We start from the raw sequence: 7252 nt of genomic DNA on the forward strand, positions 1-7252 counted from the left end.
TTGCAAAAGGAGAATTTGTAGCTAAACTAAAAGTGCTGTTGCAGTATTACTAGTTGGCTTTTTTCCACAAAATGCTTTTGAACCCTGTTAACTCAGAATCTTAGAAATTTCCTGGTATCTATAATAATAAAAGGGTAATATGCTAATTAGACTGGTCATCCTTCTGGATGTCATTCCAGGTGTCCTTCCAGATGAAGCCGGGGCTGGAGCAAAACCACCCGGGTCCTGGGTGCCTGCCAGTGGACGGAGTGAAGCCCAGGTCCCGGGTGCTGGAGGGAAGCCGGTGCCAGCAGCTGGGGGAAGGAAGGCCTACTGTTGCACGAATTTTCGTGCATTGGGCCTCTAGTAATTTTATAATCAACAAAAGCTTAACTATCAAAAACAATGAGTTTAAACATTTCATTGCAACAAAACTATGAAATGGCTCCATAATTACACATAATCTGAAGTGTTGGTATTTCATTCTTATCCCTTTTAGTTATTTTTGATTAATCTAATAGTAAAAAGCCATACGACTATCAAAAATGCCATTAATCTAAATGTCATTGTGGAAAGTGAACCTTTGACAACTAATGAGACCTACTTACTGTAAAATTATCAAATAGATAATACTTATAAATGGCCTTTGACTGTACCAATAATAGTATTCTGTGGAATGAGGGACTGAATAGTCCTTGGATGTCAAATATATTTCAGTCAGTGGATGTGAAGAATGCCACAAATGTCCTCTAGGCATCATGATGATCAGCCAACATAGAAAAATCCAACCTTTTGTGCCTTTTTAGTCCTCAAATTGGGCAGATTATGATTTTTCATGTGAAGATTTGGTTGTTTCTCCGTTGTCATCTTCTTCCTCCTCTTCATGATTCCCCCCTGTTTGTTGTTCTGGTTTCTCTATTGTGATCATTTCAAAATCATTCCCATTTCCACTACTGTGTGGGATCAGTCACCTTCCCGCCTGTCACTCTCTGTGTCAGAATGCCATTCTCCACCTGAGTCGTCTATGATTCCTGGCCCTACTGTTCCCTCCTCATCTTCCTTTTTCCCCACTGTGACTTTTCCTCACTGTTGGACTTCTGCTGTTTTTTGGTTTCAGATTTCTCATCTTTAAGTTGCTTTTGGTCCTTTATATTCACACTAGAGGCTCAGCGCACAAAATCGTGCACTCATAGCTCACTGCTGCTTGCTGCTGCTTGTCGCTCACGACCCCACCTGCCGCTTGTAGCTTGCCGCCCGCCCACTGCTGCTAGTCGCTTGGGCCGCCGCTCATAGTTCGCCACCCCGCCTGCTGCTCGTCACTCACCGCCCCACGCCCTGCCCACAGCAAGTGGGGGGAGGGACTGAGACGTGGTCAATGCACCTTATGGTGACTGGTCGAGTGGTCGTTCTGGTCGTTATGCTTATGGTCCCTGGCCTTTTACTATATAGGATTGTACAGAGGCCTGAAGGACACATTGGTGGTCAGATTTGGAAAGAACCGAAAGAGGCGCCTTCCTCCAGTTATGAGCTAAATGACGAGAAATAGAATGCAAGGAGCAGCAGCAAGGAGAAGGATGCTGGCCAAAAATCAGCCTGCACCCACACCTACTCTCATTCCTGCCAGTCAGAGGGTGGCTGCTATGCAAGCAATCATAAGAATTAATCCCATGACAAAGGTTTTAAAGTGAACTGGGTCATAGATCCTCACAAATACCTCATTTCCATCCAGAAAAACTTGATCATCATGTGGCTAAAGTTGAATTTTTTCTTAGTTTCCATCTTTTGGGGAGTTTCTGGAATTTCCTCCTTCTTGGATTCTTCATTTTCACCATCTTTTTTTTCTTTTCTTTTCTTTTTCCTGTTTGGTTTTTTCATCCTTTAGATTTTCTTTCTTGCTCTTTTAATGTTCTTCTTTTCCACTTTTAGCTTTTCCTTTCCCCCCTTTTTGTCTTTATCATACTTTGTTTTCATTATTTTTAGTGCCCAGTGAAAAATTTTTTCTTTAAAAGTCTGTTACAGTAGTCAACCACAGAATCCCTTATAAATAAAGCTTCCTCTCCTTTCTTGCTTTACCTACTTTGAATCCAAAGGGCAATCCACTGCTTTTGAAGAAGTAAAATAATCAACTGGGTGACCCATCATATTGGTGGGTTTTGTCGGACAATTGAATTGAAGATACTTGGCTACAGAGTTCTCTTCTTTAGTTGGTTCACCAATTTCCTGAATTTACTTCTTGTGTCTGAAAAATATATATTTTAATAAATCATTCCAAGTCTCTGGAAATTGTCCTAAGGGCATACAGAAATATTCATTCAAGAAAATCTACTAAATCTAGGCAAGAACAGTGAGAATCTGTGGCACTTAAGCCACAACTATTCCATTACTCTCCCCACCCCCAGCTCTGCATATGGAAGCTGTGCCTTGGCTGTGTGTGACATGGGAGGGTTCCCTCCCCCCACCTGCACCTCATCTAGGGCTACAGTTTCACCCTTAGAGGGGCAGACTGCTGGTATTTTTAACTCTCTCCAGTCCCAGGTAGAAGGGGCTCTCTTGCTGTGATGCAGGGCAGAAAGGACCTAGATCTTTCCCCCACCCAGTCCCCCGCTGGTAGGGCGGAGCTCTGCCCCAGGTGTCCTGGATTTATCAAAACTCATTAAGCTGTTACAATGAAGAACTGTGTGTTTTATTGTATCAAGTTTCACCTCAAATTTTTAAATTAGAAGGGAAAAATTTATTTGCAAATTTTAAAAAGATTTTATTTTAATTTGTAGATTTACCTTGAGGAAATTTGAGTGTTTAAAAATACTGAGTCTTTCTAATAAGGAAGCTATTATTCTGTGCAGATACTGCTAATGGCCTCCCGGTATCCACTTTTCCCTTCCTCCTTTGATTTTCAGTTCAGCATACATTGCCATATAGTATATGAGATTAAATGTCCAGCCTCTCTTGCCCTAAGTATGAGCATGTGACTAAGTTCTGGCTAGTGAGAAGTAGTGAAAGTGTTGAATGGGATCCAAGGACTCACTTTAAAAGATGTTATGCCAGTTGTGAATGCTCATTTGCCCTTCCTACTATCTGGACATGATGGGTGGAATTCCAGCAGGCCTGTTGGACTGTCAGATGGCTTAAAGGACAGAAATTTAGGGGTTTAGGGTTCTGGTGACATTGTTCCTGGTATACAAGCCCTGAACTACTTACCAGGCTTATTTTATGTGAATAAAAACCTCTTTTGTTCAAGTCACCTATTGTTTTGCTAACCTTTCTATTTTTAAACTCTTTGTGTAAAATATTTTTTTTTCTGGAAATCATTTTTGTTTATGAAGTAGATACCTGTTATTCTTGATTTAAGTTTAAATTACACCACTGATAACCTTTTAATTTCTTTCTTGTTCTTCCAATTGCATATGTACTGTACAAACTTCTGAGTGGGGAAGCAATTCCATGTGTCTAGAAGCTAATTCTTCATTTTCTACTCAACCAGCATTTTCTAGGTAATGCCTAGGACTTAGTCTTATTTTATGTATCCCATTTCCCTGGGATTTGTGAAGGAGTAGCTGTGTTGGCTCAGTCCGCCATTTGAACTAACTTATTTTTCTTCAGGTGGAAGGAAGATGGATGGCTAGTGGAGTTCCCAAGTCCTTAGTCTATAATCTAGGAACAAAATAGGAGTCCCAAAGGAAGGCTTTGAGTGAAATTATTCTTACACTGGCTCTGGCCCTGGAACTGGAGTCCCTTTGGAGATGGAGGAAGAAATCTCAGAGTTCTTGTTAGATTCTGGCATTTGAAGCAAGCTTAGAAGTGAGAAACTGTGCATTTTGCATTTTCATTCCACTTCTTTTAACATCCTCAATGATCACCTTAACAACTGTGACTTTAAAATATGGTTGAAAAGTGCCACTTTTGGAGCATCCTATATAATAAAAGGCTATTATGCAAATTGTCCCCTTGGGAGTTTGACAGACCAGGAGGTCAACTGACCAAGAGTTCTACTGCTAGTTGTGATGTGCGCTGACCACCAGGGGGCAGCGCGGAATGAAGGAAGGCCCCAGCCGGCAGCTGGAAGGCCCCTATCAGCCCTGATGTCCAGCCAGGCCTAGGGACCCTACCTGTGCACAAATTTCATGCACCAGGCCTCTAATAGGAACAGAAGAGCATTGGGTCCTCTCTTGTCCCCCACACATTCTTACCCCACACCCCGCAGCTATGCTTCTAAAGAAGGAGCTTTTGCTGACACTACACAAATTTCGCCTCACTCACTGCTTTCTGGAGATCAACCAGACAGGTGGAGTCTTCAGATCACCTTTGGAACCAAAAGATCTCTTTATACCATTCAATTGCTCTTATAGCTTTAATGGAAAACCCTATTTTCAGAACCAATATCAATTCTAGTTGGCTTTGTTGGTAAGTCTCCTCTCCCCCACTGGTTTAAGTACATTAGTTTTTGTTAGAACCAAACTGAGTGATAGGCTGCCTTCTCAGAAATGGCCCTCAGTTTCTTATCCTGAGTGAGGATCAACACCCTCAGTAGGCAAAAACCTAAATGAATATCTAGCAATTCCTTTTTTTGAAGCTGAAAGTAGGGGAGAGGGTCCCAGGAAGCCAAGTCCCAATTCTAAGAAAGTAAAGACACTATTCATGTTCTCTTCTTTAGATGATTATCATTTTTTACCCGTGGTTGCGTGGTCAACCTCTGAGACCTCTGTGACCACATTAAGGGGACAAAGTTATTACACCTCCACTGGCCTGCCTTCCTCAAAGCAAAAAAGATCTTGTCTTCTGGTGATTTTTTTACAAAGCCCAAGTCATCCTTGGAAGGAGGAAGTGAAAAAAGATTCAGACAGCACTTTTTAGGGAAGTAACAATATTTCCCTGGCTGGTCTCTTTTAACACAAAAAAGACTGTGGCTTTTCAGAGCTTTTTAGAGATGTGTCTTCTTTTTGTGTGTTTTGCAGCACTCGAAAAAAAATAATAATAAGGAAATTGGTCTTTTACGAATTCTAAGAAAAAAAACAGTTTTCTCTTCTTTTTTGTTTGTCGCACATCTAATGCCAGAATCCTCTAGGAAGAGGGAAGGGATAAAGATTTTCAAGAGAACTGGCTGTCTCACTACCAGAGTCATATTCCACCCCACCTACGCAGACATGCATGTGCAGGAGAGAAGGCACTGTTTGTCTCACTGGATCATAATTTGGATGTTTGGTTTAAGTAGAAAAGCCCTATATTGTAGCCAACATGTATTACATAAAATTGCCCCTGAGGCTGGTCATCAGAAACTGGATAAATAGAACTGTGCGCTCTGATAAAATGGCTCCTTGGGAGGTTCTCCCAGGAAGAGAAGAGAATGCTGGACCTTAAATCAAAGAAGTGGATGCTTCAAAAAACATATGTAACGTTTGGATATATGTATAATTTAACATGTGCATATATATACACACACACACACATACATAAATGCACACACTCACCTAAATTTGTATATAGAGGTTTGACTATTTTCAGAACTTTTTAAGATACATCATTAACATAATGTCTATTCGTACTATTCCTTTTGGTAACTCTCCCATTTCTCTCCTTAATCATCTTTAAAATAAATGTTGCCTCTTTCTGAGTGAAAGGTGTTGAACTTTTCAGTACCTACAAATAAACTGGTTAACTTCTGAAGACTGCTTTGCCTTCAAGGGAAGGAGAAGGAATGCACAGGAAGATCGGAGCAGATATGCTGGGCCCTTTGGCTCAATGTGAGCTCAATTCTGAGAATCCAGATTTAGGAAACAAACGAAATGTCAGACTGTCCTCCTCTCCTTTGTCTTGCTTCTCAGAGGTCCACTCAGTCTTTGGAACTAACGCCTGCCAACCTCAGGGGACTGTGTAATTGAGTAAAAACAGACCCAAAATGTCAACAGTAAGACTTAGAATTAATACATCTTTGGTCCAAAATATTCATCTTGAATAAGTGTAATTTGATAAACTAGATATAATTTAATTATGCATATAGACAAAGAGGTGAAAAAAATTAAGTGCTCCATTATGAAGAAGGGATTCACTCTATGGTACACAATAGAACTAAAATTATAAGGACAAATATGGAGACAGAATAGAAACCCCTATTTAAGTTCAAGAGATTTCTTAGACTTGTCTTTAATTTTCACACACAGTGATCTTAAATGTCTGTGAAATCAAGCATAGATTGCTACATTTGGCTTCTACTGAAATTTCAAACCCCATGCTTTTGACAATAAAATATGAATATTAATATAAATATTATTTAGCTTTAATAAAGAAGAAAGAGAAGAGAAAGAGAAGTTCTAGGAAGGAATCACAGAGGCCTCTCCAGAGGGTTTCTAAAGATATGGCAGCTGGCTTTCCCCAGAGCAAATGATTCGAGAGAGAACAGCCGAGACAGAAGTTACCTAGCATCACTTGTGCCATATTCTATTGGTCACACTGTTCAATCCAGGCACAGTGTAGGGGGGATTATAAAGAGGTATGAATACCAGGAGTGGGGCTCAATGGGGACTGTCTTGGAGACTGATTACCACAGTTCTGTAGAAAGAGACAGGTGGAAGGCATGAGTCAAATAAACAGTGCTGCCTTCTAGCAACTGAGCCACCATCTAATATCCTTATGATTAAAAAAGAATGGAAGCATATGACTTAGGCTTTGAGGCCTAAACAGGACCTCTTATTCCTTTACTCCTTCCTTCATTAAAATCTCTGGATCTTAGTACTCTCGAGAAGGTTGCATGAAGGAACAATGACCAAATGACAGAGAAAATAAGATGGCTAGTAATTTAACACATCTCCCTAAGCACCTGCATATAGGAGGCGGAGAGTAAGGACAGAGCCCACTTGCCTATCCTACATATAGTAAAAAAGACAGAGAACCATTCCTGGGGACAGTGACTCTGCCCACTCATTACAGGGTCTATCTTGGCCCCAAACTCTCACCAATCAGGTTAGCAACTCCTCTTCCCTTGTGATGGGGCAGGGAGGGATGGGAGGAGACAAGATGACAGGGGGGAAGGAATTGAAAATTCCTCTTTCTCTGTACAGAAATATTGTCATCTCTGTTTTTCAGGAAAGTGAAATATGGAAAAGTTGAAGTTGAGTGAGGACTATTACCAAGAAGCTATGAATCAAAAATCCCAAGTTTTGAATTCAGCCATAGTGGTCCCGTTGAGTCAAAGATACCATAGTTGCTGCTGAACTTGTGATGAACTCCAATTTTTTTAAAGCATTTTTTCTATGCCACAGGTATTTGGGTTATATATTAA

The 7252-nt window shown here is 40.7% G+C and overlaps 1 pseudogene across 1 annotated transcript; it reads right to left on the reverse strand.

The window, feature by feature from the left end:
- Positions 1–802: 802 nt before the first annotated feature.
- On the reverse strand, positions 803–5098 carry LOC307101102 (translocation protein SEC62-like; annotated as a pseudogene). The gene is made up of 3 exons: positions 5090–5098; positions 1422–2199; positions 803–1137 (listed from the first exon to the last, which is right to left on the reverse strand). The product of its transcript is annotated as a translocation protein SEC62-like (transcript).
- Between the last annotated feature and the right edge of the window lie 2154 nt (positions 5099–7252).

Source organism: Cnephaeus nilssonii (genome assembly GCF_951640355.1).
Source record: "Cnephaeus nilssonii genome assembly, chromosome: 6".
NCBI lineage: Eukaryota > Metazoa > Chordata > Mammalia > Chiroptera > Vespertilionidae > Cnephaeus > Cnephaeus nilssonii.